Genomic DNA, 20,338 nt, shown 5'->3' with positions numbered 1-20,338 from the left:
CATACGCACGTACGTATTGTACAATACGTACGTGTGTATGTTGAACTTCTTTCCCACCGTATTGTACGTGCGCCGAGGAGCAGGGGGCATGATCACTGCCGGGCATCGCTCCTCCGTGGCAGCCCCCGCCGTCTGGAACGTGGCCATTGTCGTCGCCCCACTGCTACTACTGCTGCTGCTGCTACTGCTGCTGCTACTGCTGCTGCTACTGCTGCTGCTCCTGCTGCTGCTTCTGCTACTACTACTACTGCTGCTACTGCTGCTGCTACTGTTGCTGCTCCTGCTGCTGCTTCTGCTACTGCTGCTACTGCTGTTGCTGCTTCTGCTACTACTGCTACTGCTGCTACTACTGCTGCTACTGCTGCTGCTACTACTGCTGCTACTGCTGCTGCTACTGCTGCTGCTACTGCTGCTGCTACTGCTGCTACTGCTACTGCTGCTACTGCTGCTACTGCTACTACTGCTGCTGCTACTACTACTGCTACTATTGCTGCTGCTACTGCTGCTACTGCTGCTGCTACTACTGCTACTGCTGCTACTGCTGCTGCTACTGCTGCTACTGCTGCTGCTACTAGTACTGCTGCTACTGCTGACGGTTAAAGGGCCCACCTCTTTTTTAAGGCCTCGCCTCTTTCTTAAAATACCCACCTCTTGTTTAATGAAAGGAACCACGCCATTCTAAAATCACCACCGCTTTCTTAAAGGCTCATCTCTTCCTTAGAAGGTCCCATCCATTTCTTAAAGATCCCAACCTATTTCCTAAAGCCCAACCTCTTTCTTCAATGCCCACATATTTCTTAAAGCCTCACCTCTTTGCTAAATTCCCTTAATGCGAGAGCGAGAGAGTGATAATAATTTGCAGCGCGTTACAAGTCTAAAGTTAATATTTACTGTTTTTCGTTCTCTTCTCAGTCCGCTTGTCCTGGTGTGGGTCGCGGCTTCTTGAGTAGGACGGTCGAGACTCCCGTTCCCTGGCGACAGACTCGTGCAATGCTACACTATACACTACACTATACACTACACTATACACTACATACTCTTTGGTTATTTCGGTAAAGTCACGTAGGTATAAAATAAAATATTATTTTATTTTATACCTACGTAACTTTACCGAAAGAACCAAAGGTATGGATTCCTAAAGTCACAAAAGCTTCAAATCAAGACTGTACACTACACTATACACTGCTACACGATACACTGCTACACTATACACTACACTACTATACACTACTACACTATACACTACTATACACTGCTACACTATACACTACACTACTATACACTACTACACTATACACAACAATATACTGCTACACTATACACTACACTACTATACACTGCTACACTATACACTACACTACTATACACTATACACTGCTACACTATACACTACACTACTATATACTGCTACACTATACACTACTATACTCTACTACACTACACTATACACTACTATACTCTACTACACTACACTATACACTACTATACTCTACTACACTATACACTACTATACTAGGGAATTCCCAGGCGTTCCCAGGCCAGCCGAGCGACATCGTCCATCCAGCCGCAGCGTGCCCTGGGCCGGCCCCGGGGTCTTCCCCCAGTGGGACGTTGCTGCTGCTGCTGCCCGGTAGAGTTCCAGCTGGGTAGTCTCATGGGGGTGCCCGAACCCACTTCAACTTGGCTCCTCTCGATTCGGAGGAGCAGCGGCTCGACTCTTGAGGCTCTCCTGGATTGCCGGGCTACTCGCCCCATCACGGAGAGTGAACCCGGCAGCCCTACGGAGAAACATTTCATTTATCATCACACTAAACCCGTCGAGCAACTCCGCCTGCACGCCACACTTCTCTCCACAGCCAACTCTCCGCCACGTACTCCGAAATGTGCACCAACAACAACAACAACCGCCATTCGCCACTAGGTGACGGTGACGTCTCTACGGCGATTGTGCCAGGCCAAGTGCATTTTAAGGCCACGTGTGAAGTGTCGAACACCCGCTGGCAAGACGTCACGGGACGGACCCAGGTGCCATGGTTTGACTGACATCACCACCATCGTCATCTTCACCGCCACCATCTTCATCAAGAGTGACTTTGATGAGTGAGAGCGATCACGTTTTTTCTGTTGCTGATTTTACGATGCGAAATACTGCGCTGTCTAGCATCGGAGCCTTCGCTGTCGCAACGGAACCTACTTAACCCGGTCTCCCCTTGTAATAGAAGGCGCTTGATTCCAATACGCTGTTGTACATGTGTTACGTGTGCTGCGTGGACACGTGGTACACGTACAACCCTTTTAACAATCCACTGCTGGATGAAACGCCTTTTCCCCCCAAAAAAACCCCGTCCCCATCTCTCACGATCCTGCGACGTGACACTTCACCCTGGCATCTGCCCTCGAGCTAATTTCTGAATTCATCACTCCATCTCCTCGCGAACGGAATTCATTCCTTGGCTGCCGCTCAGTCACTCTGGAATTCCAGGCCACCGCCAGAAAAGATCCGTCCACCCGAACGTCTCCCCCCCCATCCCCGCTGGCGAGGTGGCTAGGCGACGTGGGACTCGTGGCGCGACACGTGGGGTTGCTCGCATTGGGGCTCTGATGATTTGTTTCAATGCAGGTGTCAGGTCTCAGACAGCCCAGCAATGTGGCCTCGTTTGTTGTTGGGGGGGGATGGTGGGGTTGGGATAGTGGGGGGCACGACACAGGCAGTGTCAAACAAACTTCAAACGTAGCCTTGTTGTTGGATAATTCACGAGTTTTGACTCGACCATTAGAATGTAGAAAAGGGGGCTGAACCATTCAGCATCAGGGGGGACGCGGGGTGGGGAGTTCACCCCCTCCAGCCCCCTCAAAGCCCCCCCCCCCCCCCGCCGCCCTCTCCCTTCCAAAGACGCTACGGGACTGCTCTCAGGTCGGTCAACAGTGACTGCAGCGTCTTTAATAAAACATGTGGTTCTGCCCTGGATTCGGCTCATGCCGGCTGTGGGAATCAAACCATATATCGTCTGGCTTGGCAGGCGGCGCGCGTTACTTTAGCGACGTTTCAGGCGACGCTCCTCCTCCGTAGCACGTGCGTTGAGCGCCGAGCGAGACGCCATGGTGTGTGTGTGTGCATTGCCCGAAACGTCGCCCATTGCACGTTATATATTTATTATATTCAGACCACGCACGGTTGTTTTTTTAAGAGCGTGTCGAGTTGTTATTAATTGCGCACCACTTCGAACGTAGCAGCATCACCACTAATGATCGATTTATTGAGCATTATTTTATTTTTTTTGTATAGATTTAAAAATGGTTGTCGTTAGTTTTTGGATAAACGTGCCCCATCGAAGTGACTTTCAGAAGTAGTTCTGTGTAGCGTCATCTTCCAGAGCTGTTCTCACGGTGCGCTGTTGGAGGCGAGAGAGACCAGGCGACATTGTCTCGATTGGAATAAAAATGTGAGAGAGAGAGATATATTTTTTCAAACATTGTGCGAGAAATTGAGTGCTCAAAAAGTGCGCAAAGAAGCAAGGGCAGAGAGAGAGAGAGACGCGCGCTTTGGAATGAAACCGAGAGACGTGAAGGGGAACACGCGGGATTAGAGGACGCACGCGCAAGCTCCAGAGACGCCACGCCGATTTGGTACGTTCCGCCGGGGCAACTGGGCAGGCGGATGACGGCTCTGCGGTCGAGACGAACGACGGAGTTGGCTGCCAGAGAAGGAAAGACACACGTCCCTCGACGGGACAGCCCGGCGTGGAGGCGTAAACTCGTTTACTCAGCTCGCGTGTGCACGAGGTGCCGTGGTGGAATGCCACATGGCAGGACCGTGAGAGAGAGAGAGGGAAGAGACAGCGACGGATCCGAGCGGCATTCAAGCATCAGTAGCGTATAGATCATGGCTGATGATAATGATGACGATCAAGGCCAAACCCACGCTGTCGGTACAAGCGCGCACGTGCAGTCAAATCCAGAGGCGAGGACCTAGCCACTTAGCCGCCAACCTAAGTTCGACTCCTGACAAAGGTGGAGCAGTTGGTTGGAGCCACTGATGATAACCTCCGGCCGGGTCAATGGTCACTCGGCCCTGGCGGCCAATGACTAATGAGGAGCTCGCTCACATCGTGAACAACGATGCCCTGGAGGAGTCTTGTTAACCCTGTCGAGGGGGCCTCATTTGACTCGACCCTGAGGGAGGGGGCTGACTACCCAGCCCTTAGGGTGCGGTGGAGGGTTGGGGGGTGGGCTCATTAACTCAGCCCTCGGGGAGCCTCGTGTAGCCAGATTTGGAGGGCGGGGGCTTATGTCGGTCGTGGGGGGCCCTGTGTGGGGAGGAGATCTCGTCAAGGAGCGTAAACCATCACCACGCGAACTCCGGTTGTCATCCTCCCAGCAGCAGCGGCGGCAGCTTTTGGCTCCCCCATCGAACAAAGACGGCGATCACCGCATCGCGGCGCTTTCAGATGCGCTTCTGCGGCCGTCTGTAATGTCCTGCCGGTGTTAGGAAGCCACTCGAGCTACGCACTTTCTTTTGAATCATCTAGATTTAAAAAACTGCTTTTTTGTGTTTAGTTTGTTGTCCTTCCCCCACACCTCAGATTAGCATGGCTGGCTATGTACGGTGCGAAAGAAGTTCGACATGCATACACACAACAGCTGTGAAAATGTGTAACGCTCTGGCCTCAACGCGTGGACGGCTCGCGCGGTCTCTCATTGGTGAGCACCCGGATTGGATAGAGATTCCTGTTGAAGGATCGCTCCATTGACGCGGCTATCTGGTTGAGTTTGAGATGTCCTTCAATGGCAGTCGTTAGGGGTGCGCATGTGTTCGTGTCTTTATGTGTGTGTCAATGTGTCAAAGACCCCCCCCCCCCCCCTATAGCCTTTAATAGACTGTTGGGGCAAGTGCTGTTAGCGATTAACACCTATGAAGGCCGGAACGGTACACGAGGGGGTGGGTGGCCAGCACCACGCCCGACCGCCTTTGTATCCCCACACCGCATCAGCTACTACTTTGAGGCTGAGTCGACTTAGAGGAGGCCCAGGCCCGATTCAGATAATTGTCACTGGTGTTGGCCGTGAACGGGAATCGAACTCGTGTCGCCTGGTTCGGTATACAGCGAGCTAACATTGCCACGAGGGAGACAAAGGCGGCTGGGCGTGGTGTTGGCCACCCACCCCCTCGTGTGCTGTGCAGGCCTTTATAGGCGCTCGCTAACAGCACTTGACCCAACAGTCTGTGAAGGCTACACGGGGGATCGCTGTATTTTTTTGTCTTTTGTGTGTCAATGTGGTCGACTCGGTCTCAAATGAGTCCCTAGTTGCCGTGTGGAAAAATGGGATACAAAGACGGCCGGACTTGCTGCTAGCCTGCGTAGGTCGTCGCTAATATGACTTGCTGTATATTCTTGGTTCTTTCGGTAAAGTCACGTTGAAGGGAAACAATAAAATCATAAAATATATAAAAAAACAATAACATTATCACGACGTTTCGACTGCAACACAAGCAGTTATCATCAGGTGTGAAAACCAACGGCAAGAACATTTGAAAGAAATGGCGGTTTGTATTAATTTACTTTTTAAACGTTGGCACCACGGATAGCGATTTAACAGTTTGTTTAGATGGACGAGTCCATCTATGTTCGGAAAAGAAGAGGGGGGAGACGAAAAATTAATGTATGCTGTCTGAAAGCCACCGTAAGCATGAACAATCAATTAAGACCTGAAATGGTTTATCAAATCCTTCCAATGATTGCTAAGCCAGAATCCATCTTCTCGGTTGAAATTGTCTCTGTGTTTGTATTTGTGGATAGCCTCATGAACGAATCTCTCATGGTAGCCAGATGGCTTGCAAATAACCTCTGTCTTGGAGAAGTCAATGTCATGTGAGCCTACTGAATTATAACAGTGATCTGCCACGGCCGAGGTGTTGGCCCTACCGTGTTTAAGGTCTGCTTTGTGTTCACAAATGCGGTCCGAGACATGTCGTTTGGTTTCTCCAATGTAACTACTACCACTTGCTGTGTTAAGGCTGCACGGGGAAAATCTTAGAATCTTTGCTTATCTCTGCTCGTGTGTGTCTGTGTGTGTTTACGAGTGTATTAACGCGTGTGTGTGTGTGTGTTAACGCGAGTGTGTGTTCGCGTGTGTATAGATTAACTAATGTGACATAAGGAGCGCGCCTCGGTGACGTATACCGTGGGTTTATGGGTTGATTGATTGGTTATTGTTTGATGATTTATTTATGTGAAACCATCAAAGGAGGCCACTTACTTTGAGGTGTCGGCTAAAGCCGATCCCGTCCGTCAGTGCGGAGGGAATCCACGAATTCACTCTCTGCTCCCTCCCCAACCTCCTTACTCCCCCTGAAGCTACCACCTCTCATAACGCGCGCACTCAGAGACAAGTAGATAAAAGTCCCCCGGATAGCCTTTAACGGACTGTTGAGGCAAGTGCTGTTAGCGGCACGCGGAAGGGGCAGGGCAGGATAATATCACGCCCGGCCGCCTTTGTATCCCCAGTGCTGGTGTTTTAGGGGCCGTCCATAAATGACGTCACGCGATTTTGTACGAATTTTGACCCCCCCCCCTCGTCACACGGCGTCACAAAAAGTCAGACCCCCTCTCAAATATGACGTCACAAAGCTCTGCCCCCCCCCCCTCTCCACCAAAAATAAAACATGCTTCAAATCGCTTTAAACTATTGTCATTGTAGAGCATATTTAATGTGCCGCTGCACTCTGATGTTGTAGGAGAAAACATTTATCAAAAAATGTATTTAATTAAATAGAATGTGTTGCCTATATTTATTTAAAGTTGCGCATTTTGATGTGACGTCACATTTCTCACCCCCCCCCCCCCCTCGTCACACATCGTCACAAATGTCTGACTCCCTCCCTAGATGCGTGACGTCATTTATGGACGGCCCCTTAGATACCGCACAAGCTCCTCGCTTTTGGCCAGGACCGGTTCAATCACTCGCCATGGTTATTAGTCGTGAGCGGAAATCGAACTCGGGTCGCCGGGTTGGTAATGCAGGGCGGTGGCCACTAAGGATTAATACCGCTTCCCAGAGCCATGGCCGACGTTAGGGGCAAGTGCTGTTTCCGAGCTCATGCGAAGACCGCCACCGTACACGTGGAGGGGGGGGGGGGGTGGCCGGCACCATGCCCAAGTCGACCGAGGCGAAGCCCAGGACCGGTTCAAATAATCGCCACTGGTGGTGGCCGTGAGCGGGAATCGAACTCGGGTGGCCGGGATCGTAGCGCAGCGTTCCCCTACGCCCACCGCTGACCACTGTCACCCACAACGCAGACGGCACGTTGCACATATCTGAACCGGTGCTGTGCTTCCCCGTAGGTAAACTCGGCCTTAAAGCAAAAAAAAAACGAGCAGCTGGTGCGACACGTATACATCGGCACCGGAGAGACAAAGGCGGCCGCGCGTAGATTGTTGGTCACCCCCCCCCACCCTCCTCGCCTGCCGTTCCGGTGCTCTGTGTAGGCGCTCGCCGAGAGCACTTCGCCGCGCGGTCTGTTAACACGACACTAGGGCTGTCTCTGGCATTGTGTGTGAGCGTGCGAGTGTGCGAGGAGCACTCGAGCCGACAAGGGTGGAAAGTCTTGGCTCGATTCCCAAGGCAGCGCGTACGCGATGCCTCTATTTTGATTTTAATGGATCGTTAAGAGCGATGAAAAGAGGTTTATTACGGGAACCAATGTCCCGCGTGCGAGCGTGTGTGTGAGACTGTGTGTGTGTGAGACTGTGTGTGTGTGTGAGACTGTGTGTGTGTGTGCGCGAGTGTGTGTGTGTGCGAGTCGTTCCGGCCTTCATAGGTGCTCGCTAACAGCACTTGCCCCTACAGTCTGTTAAGGCTATACGGGGGATCTTTGTCTTTGTCTTTGTGTGTGCGAGTGGGGAGCGGTAGTGTAGCGGTTAGCGCGCTGCGCTATGAACCTGGCGACCCGGGTTCAATTCCCGCTCACGGCCAACACCAGTGACGATTATCTGAACCGGTCCCGGGCCTCCCCTAGGTAGACTCAGCCTCAAATGAGTACCTGGTGCGGTGTGTAAATATCGCCACTAGGGAGACAAAGGCGGTCGGGCGTGGTGCTGGCCACCGACCCCTCGTGTACCGTTCTGGCCTTCATAGGTGCTCGCTAACAGCACTTGCCCCTACAGTCTGTTAAGGCTATACGGGGGATCTTTGTCTTTTATCTTTGTGTGAGACTGTGTGTGTGTGTGTGTGCGCGAGTGTGTGTGTGCGAGTGTGTGCGAGTGTTTGTGCGAGACTGTGTTTGAGTGTGTGTGTGCGAGTGTGAATGTGTGAGACTGTGTGTGCGCGAGTGTGTGTGAGTGTGTGCCGGGAAAGGTCCTGGCAAGGATTATTCAACATCGCCTTGCCAGGCACGCTGAGGAGAGGCTTGCGGAGCCCCAATGCGGTTTCAGGAAAGGGCGGTCCTGCACAGATGCCATATTTTCTGTCCGTCTGCTACAGCAGAGGTGTAGGGAATTCCAGCAAGACCTACATCTCTGCTTTATTGACCTGGTCAAGGCCTATGATACCATCAGTAGGCTTGGCCTCTGGGTTGTTCTTCGTGCTTTTGGAGTACCTGACCCTCTGCTAACGATCATTAAGGACCTTCATGATGGTGAGCGGGCCCCCTTGTAAAACTACGTGGCCGGGAGTCAGAGCCATTCCCTGTACACCTTGGGGTGCGACAGGGATGTCCTCTGGCTCCCACATTATTTAACATCTATTTTTACCACGTAGTTCGTGAAGCCTTCAATAGCTGTACCGGGGGAATCTCCATATGGTACAGATATAATGGGAGGCTGATCGATGCCTGGGTGCGGTCAAGGGATGGCTGCCTATTGGTCAACCACGTTATGTATGCCGATGATTTGGTAATAGCCGCTCAATCAGAGGAGGAGTTGGAGACGCTGCTGCTGAGACTGGAGCGTGCCACTAAGAGGTGGGGCCTAACCATCAGCCCCACCAAAACTAAGCACCTGCCTGGGTATTTTGTACCATCGGACACTCCACCCCCACAACTCCCAATCGGTGATGGGGCAGTTGTGGAGAGAGTGGAGAGTTTCCCATACCTGGGCAGTGTGCTTATGACCGGCTCCAGTTTAACAACAGAGGTCTCACTCCGAATCAGTCGAGCGGCAATCTTTTCATCGGTTGCGTAACGCTGTGTGGAAGCTACCTGCTCTGTCGCTCCGCATTAAGCTTCAGGTCTTCTCGGCCACGGTCATTCCCTCCCTTCTCTACGCTTGCGAAACGTGGACCCTCCTAATGGAACATCTTCGCCGGTTAGAAACATTTAGGCTGGCCTGCCTACGATCCATCCTGGATTTAACCAGGCTGGATTGTGTGAGGAGCTCACAAATCCTTGAAAGATCTGGGCACGGTCCCATCGGTGAGCTCCTCCGGCAGGCAAGGCTGCGTTGGCTGGGTCATGTAGCCCGCATGCCCAGCCACCGCATGCCAAAACAGCTTTTGTTCGGCCGGATCGAGGGAGCTAAACGGGCGCAGCACGAGCTAGAGAAGAGATGGAGTGATGTGGTACAGGAGGACGTGAAGCTGATTGGACTTGCCGATGACTGGTACCAGCGGTGTCAAGATCGGCCTCTGTGGAGGAGGCTCGTGAAGGACGCTACTGGGCAGTTGGAGGCAGTCGCCCTCCAACAACAACGGAGGGCGGAGGAGCGACGCTCACAACAACGAGCGGAGCGCCGGGTGGCTAAAGCACAGCAGGTTGGCACAGTAGGGGGCACAGGTGGTGCATCAGCCAGTCATCTCAGTCATCTCAGTCAGTCGACCCGTGGCACCTGGGTCTGCCCCGTGACCTCCTGCCAGCGGGCGTTCGACACTTCACGTGGCCTCAAGGTGCACATGGCCTGGCACAAGCGTCGTGGTGACGTCACCGCCACTTAGTGGCGAATGGCGGTTGTTGTTGTTGTGAGTGTGTGCGACTGTGTGTGTGTGCGAGTGTGTGTGTGTGTGTGCGGTAGTGCAGTGGTCAGGGCGCTACGCTACGAACTCGGCGACCCGAGTTTGATTCCCGCTCACGGCCACCACCGGTGACGATTATCTGAACCGGTCCTCGACCTCCCCTTGGTCGACTCAGCCTCAAATTAGTTGCTGGTGTGATGTCAACATCGCCATTAGGGTGACAAAGGCGGCCGGGCGTAGTGCTGTGCTGACGTTTATGTATGTATGTTGAACTGCTTCCGCACCGTACGTATCCAGACGTGCTAATCGGAGGTGCGGGGGAAGGACAACAAACTAAGCACAAAAAGCGATTCCATAGAAATTCGTTCACAATTTATCTTTAAAGTGCACAGCTCCAGTGGCCTCCCAATATCAGACGGAAGAGCGTTCCAGAAGGCCGCAGAAGCGCATTTGAAAGCGCAGCGCGATGCGGTGGCCGGCGTCTGTGTTCGATGGCCGGCAGGCAAAAGCCGCCGCTGCGATGATGACTGGAGTTCTCATGCTGGTTTCTGCTCCTTGGCGAGATCAGCGAGGTATTGTGGTTCATTTGTGGCAAGCACTTTGTGCGTCATGAGTGCAAGCTGCTCGCTCACAGCACTTGCCCTAAAAATCTGTTTAAGGCTATACGGCACATCTTTGTCATTGTGTCAAGAGCTGCTCTCCCTGCTCGTGCATTTGCTCTGCCTTTATATCCCAGCTCGCCCCCTCTTGCAACGGTGACCTCTGGTCGTTTTACGGGTTCCTCGCTCCGCTTACAAACGAGTAAGCATCTCGCTGCCACCGTGGGCGCCAACCACTGCGCACACGAACTAGACCGTGACCTCGTGACCTTGACCCGTACACGGTCTGGAGTCCGTGCGGGTCAGTGCCCCCCCCCCTCCCACTCACCCCGCCCCCCATCCCTCGCCCCCAATCGCGACATTCTACCCCCTCGACCCTTAGGGTCAAGGTTGTCATGTCTTGGTTTAGAGGGGTCAGAATTAGTAATGAGGCTTCGTGACCCCCCCCCTCCCCCAGCCTCCTCACCCCCCAACCCCCTCTGTCCTCGTCATGGTGCGCGAGAGAGAGATGGAGAGAGTGGACGAAAAGAGAGAGGGATGGAGACAGAGGGAGAGGAGTGGAGGTCCAGGGAAACGGATGGAGAAGGAACAGGGAGAGCGAGAAGTGGGTCGTGTGCGTCGGTTGGCATGTTTGGCAAGGGGAGGGTCCCATGATGTAGCCGCTCAACCCGAGCTCTCAATGTCCTGAGAGTGGCATTGTCCTTGTGGTGTTCGCCTGTTGGTGTCCTCTGGTCTAACACTGTTTGAGACGAGGCTCTAAAGAAAGCTGTCTCTGGTGTGGACCAATCAGTTTCAAAGACAATACATCATCATCATATACCACCAGAGCATGCGTTTTGTTTGCATGTTCGCTTTTTGCTTCATGATTATCCGTGTCACGCGGTGTCCACCAAGTCACGTGAGTGTCGTTGGTAGTGATACAATATAGAACACGTAACCAATATTATCCATCATAGAGGTGTTTCGGGTTAGATCGCGTAAATATAAATGTGTCGCTAAACTCCCCACCACCCGACAAGGCCAATAAATAAGGTTTTTCACGTAAACAAAACGTGCCACAGTTGGTTGTGGGTTTACTCTCCAACACACCGGTGTGCTGAACTAGTAACGAATTGGTACGTTTTGAATACGTGACAACCCTTACTAATTGGATGTCGGATGGTGGCGAGTTTAACGACACATTTATATATTGACGCGATCTAACCCGAAAACCTCCTATTATGAATCTCTGCATATGTGTGTACGCTGAACTACTTTCGCACCGTACGTAGCCAACCGTGCTAACCGGAGGTGCAGTGTTGAGTCTATGGGTAGTGTTGAGTCTATGGGGAGCGTTAGTCTATGGGCAGTACGTATGTACGTTGAACTTCTTTCGCACCGTACGTAGCCAACCGTGCTAATCGGCGGTGCGGGGAATGACAGGGCATTGTCCCCGTGCGGGTAAATCCCTCTGCGAGTTGTCCCCCTCGAAGTGTCCCACCGCTCGGGACCCTGAACCCGCGGGCCCTGGTGCAGTTGCACCGCCTGCACACCCGATAGCTCCGCCCAAAAACTGAAGTAGGGGCGGGCGTAGGGGGGGTGGGGCGAGTGAGTGAGTAAATGTGTGACAAGGTCGGAGAGCGAGTGGGGTAGACCGCAGAGTAGTGGCCTTCATTGCAAGGCCCGTGGGCCTTGCGGCCCCTGGTGGCCTTTAGTGCGGCCCTCGACAATATACAACACGTGACAACCATCATCGTGCTGCTGTCAAACCCAATAGCTCCAATGTGCCGTAGAGGGATGGGGGATCGATCGAGAGAGAGAGACCGATTGGCGAGGTAGAAAGGGAGACGGGGAGAGAGAGAGAGTCACTTGAGCTGCAAGGAGTTGAGGGAGAGTTTGCTTAGACAAGGTCAGAATCAGAATGTGTATTCACACTGGAGGAATCCGGAGACCCCGAAAGCTCTTTTTTCACAGATGTCGGGGCGGGGCGAGTCAGAACGTTACAACAAATACACAATACAACACACACGACCGGAGTGAAGCGTATAGGAAAGGTGAACACGTCACTTGATGTGTATATATATACACACAAACAAAACTAAAGTTGCTTTTTCCCAAGTAAAGCCCACTGAGCTAACGGCTTCTTTTTCAGAAGCGACCTGGCCACAATTGATAGCTCAACGAAGCGCGCTATGACACGCTGAAATGAATCCGCGACAGAATTAATTATAAATTATGTCAATGCAGAAGGAAGCCAATCAGCGACAAGGGGCGGCCTAATTTGGACTCTTTCGATCCACAAATCGTCTTCTTCGATCCAGAAATCATGTGACAGGAATCACTTTTTATATATTCTTAGTTTTTTCGGTAAAGTCACGTTGAAGAGAAACAACAAAATAACAAAATATATATAAAACAATAAAAAAATTCTCACGACGTTTCGACCATAACTCAAACGGTCATCATCAGGTGTGTCGGTTTGCATAAATTTATTTTGAAAACGGCATATTTTTTTTTATATATAAAAATAACGTTTGCGTCACGCGCAACGATTGGCTGTTTGCCAGGACTAGTCCATCTATTTTTTGAAAAGAGGAGGGGGGAGACGAAATTTGTTTTTATGTATGCTGTCTGAAAGGCACTGTAAGCGTGAACAATCAATCAAGAACTTAAATGATTTATCAAATCTTTCCAATGATTGCTAAACGCCATATCTCGGACCGCATTCGTGAACATAAAGCAGACCTTAAACACGGTAGGACCAACACCTCGGCCGTAGCAGATCATTGTTCTAATTCAGTAGGCTCACATGCCATTGACTTTTCCAAGACGGAGGTTCTTTGTAAGCCATCTGGCTTCCATGAGAGATTCGTTCATGAGGCTATCCACATATACAAACACAGAGACAATTTCAACCGAGAAGATGGATTCTATCTTAGCAATCATTGGAAAGATTTGATAAATCATTTCAGTTCTTGATTGATTGTTCACGCTTACAGTGGCTTTCAGACAGCATACATAAAAACAAATTTCGTCTCCCCCCTCCTCTTTTCAAAAAATAGATGGACTAGTCCTGGCAAACAGCCAATCGTTGCGCGTGACGCAAACGTTATTTTTATATAAATAAATAAATAAATATGCCGTTTTCGAAATAAATTTATGCTAACCGACACACCTGATGATGACCGTTTGAGTTATGGTCGAAACGTCGTGAGAATTTTTTATTGTTTTATATATATTTTGTTATTTTGTTGTTTCTCTTCAACGTGACTTTACCGAAAAAACTAAGAATATGAATTACTGCAGTCACGAAAGCTTTAAATCAAAATATGAATCACTTTATTAAACATTTGTATTAAAAATATCACAGCTTGATCCATGCTTGATCCATGCTCGATCCGGCACGGATCGAGCATGAATCAAGCTGAGTATCGTTAAAAAAATCGGTCGAATCCCGTTATATGAAGTATTACTAAAGTATGTCGATTTTCCCGTTCCAGTATTCCTGATATTAGCAAAGCCACGCCCAATGACTACATATTCGGGCCTAAAACATGAACATGATTTATCATTGATTCTGTCGCGGATTCATCTTATCCTGTTACAGCGCTCGTGGAAGGGCAAGCGGAGAGGGAGTGGGGTGGCGGAAGGAGTGACGGAGCGAGTGCGAGAATGGAAGAGAGAGTCACCCGGTTGAAGATGCGATGTAGTGACAGCCGTGGCGTGGTGACTACATTAGCAGCTCAGGGGCTGCGGCAATCGGTCAGGTGGGGCCCCCAATGTTTGATTTATCTCGCACGGTCGCACCTCGGCTATTGTACAAAGCGGCTCCTCTTTGCCCGATCGCATCGTTGCGCTCACGGTCTCGAACATTCAACGCTGTCGGGGCGCTCCGTTTTAAATGCGTTTTGTTCTTATACACTATTGTTGTTGTTGAAAATATATCTCGTGGCGGTTGTCAAGAAGAGCCCCAACTCGTAGCTTTGGCCATCTGTGTGTGTGTGGGGGGGCAAGGTACCCTCTGCCCCCCCCCCCTCACGCTCGTTCCGCTACTGAGAGAGATAGAGAGAGAGGAGTGGCTCTGAGTGAGAGGCGGAGTTTAGGAGTGGACTGATGGGAGATGGGGAGAGTGAGTTAGTTGATCGTGGACTGAGACGTGAAAGACCAAAGTGGGAGAAGTAGTGGTAGAGGAGACGGAGTAAACTTTACGAAACTATATTTTTATTTCACCAGGTAAGGCCATCTGTGCTATATGTCTATTTTTCAGAAGCGACCTGGCCACAAATGACAGCTCAACGAACCGTCTCATCGTGTGGAAATGTATAGCAGCCAATTACTTGAAACGCACGTTCATTCTAAATGTGGAGGGGGAAAACGGACCCAGGAAAAAAAAATCCACGCGACCACGTGGAGAGAGAGAGAGAGACACGCAGACTCCAAATATACAGGCTTCAGGGTCGGGATCAAAGCCGCGATCTCCTGCATACCAGGCGAGGTGGTTAACATCTAGCCATCGCGGCACCCTGGAGCGAGCGAACGTGAGAGCGAGCGGGAGAGGGCGAAAAGGGTAACAAACCGGGCGGCGTGTTCGTGGCACAAGCGGCGGTGCTTGTTGTGCACGCTGGCGGCGCTGTCTCAATAATGAATCAAACGCGCGCCCCGCTTCGATCCGGGCTCGCGTTTAAATATTCAGCGAGGCCTCCTCCTCCTCCCCCCTCCTCATCCTCCACCTCCACTTCGTCGTCGTCGTTCTCGTCTCCAGGCATCGGCAGATGCGGACGCAAAAAGATGGAGGGGGGCGGGGGAAAGGCCCAAAAAAATCTTCCCCCCAAAAATGTAAAACTCACACCTGGAAGCCGCGGGCGAATCTTGGCTTGGCGCGGAGTGGCACCTCGCGCACGTAACCGAGTCGAGTACTCGCGGATTACCTCCAGGCTCCTCGCCGCATCCTTCTACCCCCGAGTCTCCATTACCCCCCCCCCCCTGCCCTCTTCCCCACCGCCCCCCCCCACCTCCCCAACCTGACCCTCCAAACTATAACCCACTCACCATCACTCGCCAACAGCCCACTGTTATCCTCACGCAGACTCGGATTTAGTTGTTCCAACATTGAGCTAAATATGTGGGGGGCGTTGGGGGGGTCCCCCATAGAATAGAACCCCAATGGTGTTGGAGTGCGGTGGGTTTTTATCATTCACTACCTCCCTCGTCGCTGCCTTCCCTCCTTTGCCGCAGCTTTGACGACTTCTCCCACTCAACCCCCTCCCTCCCCGACCTACACCCATCTTCTCCTGATCCTTCAACCCCATCTCTCCCCCTCGCTCTCCGCAGGCTTTCCCCTCGTTCCTCCCTCTCCCCCACTCCTCACCAACGCTACCCCCAACTCCATCCCCGCATTCTCTCTTCTCAAAACCCCGTCTCGCTCTCCAAAGTCGCCCCGCTCTCCCAACGCTCTCCCACCAATTATTTCCCCTCGCTCTCCCTGCAGTCCCCAGGCTCTCCCCAGGCTTTCTCTCGGATCGATGCACATCCTGGGGGGGTGGAGGGGGGGGGTCCGCGCCCAATAATAGCGGTCACGTCTCGCGGGGAACCGATGGGAATCGCCCCGGGCACGTGATCCCCTCACCGCCTGCCGCCGCCCGCTCTCGGAGTCACGGGGAACCTGGGCCCCACCTCCACCACCAATCACCACGCGCGCCCTTCTCCTGCTGCTGCTGGCTAGGTTCGGTGCGAAAGAAGTTCAACATAAATACAGGCTGATGCGACTGATGCTGCTACTGCTGCTGGTGATGAACATAATGCTGATGCTCATGCTGGTACAACAACCGCCATTCGCCATTTGACGTCACCACGGCGCCTGTGACGTCACCACGGCGCCTGTGACGTCACCACGGCGCCTGTGACGTCACCACGGCGCCTGTGACGTCACCACGGCGCTTGTGTCAGGGTGTGTGCAGTTTGAGACCATCACGTGAAGTCCACGTTTCGAAGGCTCGCTACTGGCAGGAGGTCACGGGACAGACCCAGGTGCCATGGGTTGACTGGCTGACATGACTGGCAAGCCTCTCCTCAGCGTGCCTGGCAAGGCGATGTTGGCATAATCCTTGCCAGGACCTTTCCATGCACACCGAGGAGGGAGATACCCCTCAAGGTGTAACAATCTGTGTGGTCCCCCTTCTTAAAGAGAGGGACCAACCAGGATATCCTTCCAATCCTGCGGAACCCGCCCAGTAGCCCAGATTGGTGTAATGATGTTATATAGGGCAGTCTGCACATAAACGCCACCCTTTCTCAGCAGTTCGCTCTGGATCGCCTTCCGTACTTCCTCAACGGCAGCCCCAGCAGCGTCATCCCCACCTTGCCTCGTGATGTCATCTGGGCTGAGGGATTTCCCCTCCCCCAAGACCTCACAGGAATGCTCAGCAAACCTGAAAACCTGTTCCTCGGAATTGGAGAACGGATCACCGTTCTTTCCCCTAAGGATGGTGATATGTATGGCGCAGCAAGTTACTATGTTGATCGAATTAAAGAGTGACTTGTGGTCACAGGTTACCGAGGCAGATTCCATCTCCTCAGCAACCCGTAACCATCACTAATCCTTGCAGCGCCACACGGGTCTCCGAACCTGCGAGGAAAGGCTGCGGTAAACCTCCTCATTCTCCGACGTGGGATGCTGTAGACTGTGGGAGTGGGCCCGTCACTTTTTCTCAGCCAGCCGGAACACCTCCTCCGTCAGCGAGGGTCTATGGGTAGTTTCAACATACATACTAGCACATGTGAAAGGAGGTCATAGAAAGCGTCTGACTCCTTTGACATTGCCTGCATCCCTCCGCTGATGTTCATCTTCGGTGGAGCGTAAACAACCACCACCATTCCCCGCCTCCCGTTGATGGGGAGGCAAGCCCAGAGTAGCCTGGGACTTACAGCTTCCCACACCTTACCATCACGCCCCCTTCATTATTTTGACCAGATAAAGAGCCACTCTCTGTTGTTTGGCAGTCTCCTGCCCCGAGTAGATGACTGCCCACCCCTCATGGTAACTGGAGACAGAACCAGTCCACCGGACCTCCTGAATGCCACGGAGGTCAAGGCGGTACCGGTCCGGTTCCCGACAGAGGAGTGCCAGCCTTCTCAGCCTCAAGTGAGCGTTCAAACATTCCACGTGACCACCCGCAGTGGCTTTTTTTTCGTTTCTGAAGGAACCCCGAGGGTGCGGTTTCGGTCTCCTGGCTCCGCCAAATGGAGTTTGGCCAGAAAACGTCACAGACGCCCGTCTCCCCGGGGCCTCCGACAACACGCTTGGTTTGATCTTTCATTCGTCGTGTTTATGGTAATTTTATTTGAAAGTAGAGGCCACCAGCCCCTCGCACCCGCCCGTTTGGTATCGGCCTTCCGCCCATCGCATTGCTCGCTGCGTCGCTCGCAGCCACGATGGCGTTTCTGACCGACACCACATCGAGGCGATGAGGGTTGTTGTTTTGTTGTTGCTGGCGGTGAGGGTTGTTGTTTTGTTTTGTTGTTGCTGGCGGTCAGGGCTGTTGTTTTATTTAGTTGTTGCTGCACCCAGTGCGCGATGCGCGTGTGTCCACGGCAAGGCGATTTAGTGAGCGGGACGGACAGAGGTGAACAAGACCGGCAGACGGGCGGACATGCCCACGGATTAGACGGGCGAGCAAAATAGACAGACGGACAGAGATACGGTCATACGGGCAGACAGACAGAAGGACGGAGAGATAGACAGGCAGACGTATAGATAGATAGATAGGCAGACATACATACAGACGGACGGACAGATAGATCTATGGACAGACGGACATACAAACATGCAGACGGAAAGATAGATAGGCACGGACGGACATGCACATGCATAGACAGACGGGCAGAGAAAACAAACGGTGATACAGGCAAGGCAATATATAGATAGGCAGACAGGCAGATGAATGGACTGCGGGGCAGCTTGACTGACGGATATAATAAAAATAATAATAGTTGCCTTTTATTACAGAGTGAAATCCTGTGATTGAAAATCGATTTCGCGTTAGAGCTCTTGGAACCGTGCACGAGTTCACTTGATCGCCACGTTCAGTGTTTACTTCTCAACACGCAAAGCATACACCCTGTGCGTGTGTGCGATAGCCTGTGTGTCAGCCTGTATGTGTGCGTCAGCCTGTGTCAGCCTGTATGTGCGCGTCAGCCTGTGTCAATCTTGTCTGTCAGCTTGTGTCTGTGTGTCAGCCTGTATGTGCGTCAGCCTGGGTGTGCTTCAGCCTGTGTGTGTCAGCCTGTGTTCGATTCCCGCTCACGGCCAACCCCAGTGACGGTTATCTAAACCGGTCCTGGACCTCCCCTAGGTTGACTCAGCCTCAAAGGAATACCTGGTGCTGTGTAAACATCGCCACTGGGGAGACAAAGGCGGTCGGGCGTGGGGCTGGCCACCCACCTCCTCGTATGCCGTATCAGCCTTCATAGATGCTCGCTATTAGCACCTGCCCCAACAGTCTGTTAAGGCTATACAGGGGATCTTTTTCTTGTGTGGGTGAGCAGTTGGGCAGTGGTTAGCGCAATGCGCTACGCACTCCAAGCGATCAGCCGAGTTCGATTCCCGCTCACGGACGGTGACGAATATCCGAACCGGTCCTGGGCATCCCACCTCCACCCCACCGCCCCCACTAGGTCCGGTGTGTTAAAAAACGTTGGTCCTGGGGAGACGAAGGCGGCCCGGTGTGGGTCCGGCCACACCACCTCCCACTCCTCATTAGGTGCGCCGTTCGGGCCTTCAATAATAGATGCTCGTGGACAGCCCTTGGCCCCGACAACCGGTGAAAGGAATGCACGGGGATCTTAGCACGGTTGGCTACGTACGGTGCGAAAGAAGTTCAGCATACATACGTACTGCCCATAGACTAGCACTCCCCATGGACTCAACACTCCACCTCCGATTAGCACGTTTGGCTACGTACGGTGCGAAAGAAGTTCAACGTACACACATCGTTGTTGCCGCTGAATGTGCCATGGGAGTCGTTGTGTCCCAGGCCCGTGTGTACCCCGCGCGCATGCAAACAACACACGCGCGCATCCCCTTCCTCCATCGCCTTGATTAATTTGCTATTGCCAGAGCTCGGGACCCATTAATGGGATTGGCTCCTTTAATTACTCACCGATTTCTGATCAGACGTGGATCGATAGCTGAGTGCCCGAAACGTGAAGCAGTTTCCTAATGCGGGCCCGCTGGACGCGCGCGCAACTTGAACGCTGTCGAGTTTTACACGAAAGGCAAAGTTCCCCGTGTAGCCCGCGCAGGGATGGTGGGGCAGGTGCCATCAGCGAGCGCCGATTGAAGATGGCACGGCGCGCGACGGTGATGGATGGGCCAGAACCACGCCTCTGACCGCCCTTGTCTTAAGGCTGAGTCGAACTAGAGGTTGAGTCGAACTAGAGGTAGGTACAGAACCGGTTCAGATATTCATCATGGATGTCGGTTGGCTGTTAGTGGGAACGACAACCTTGCTACCACCAACAATCACGCCACCGCCAGCCACACCAACAACCGCACCACGACCAACCACCATCAGTTACACCAACAACAACAAGCACACCACCATCTGCCACACCAACAACCACACCACCATCAGCCACACCACCAACAACGCGAACATCAACAATGAACGCAAGCAATTACAGCCGCTGTCGGGGCTCTGCATGGGATCGCTGACTCGGCAACCACCACCCCCACCCCCCATCGCTTCCCCCAATCCGCCGCCCCTGGCCACAACACAGCCCCCCACAACCACCCCCCACCACCACCCCCTCCCCGC

Source organism: Petromyzon marinus, chromosome 26 (assembly GCF_048934315.1).
Source record: "Petromyzon marinus isolate PM22_M1 ecotype Great Lakes invasive population chromosome 26, UKy_Petmar_22M1.pri1.0, whole genome shotgun sequence".
In the NCBI taxonomy this organism is placed as follows: Eukaryota; Metazoa; Chordata; class Hyperoartia; order Petromyzontiformes; family Petromyzontidae; genus Petromyzon; species Petromyzon marinus.
The sequence above is the reverse complement of the archived record's forward strand: the minus strand, read 5'-3'. Positions refer to the sequence as shown.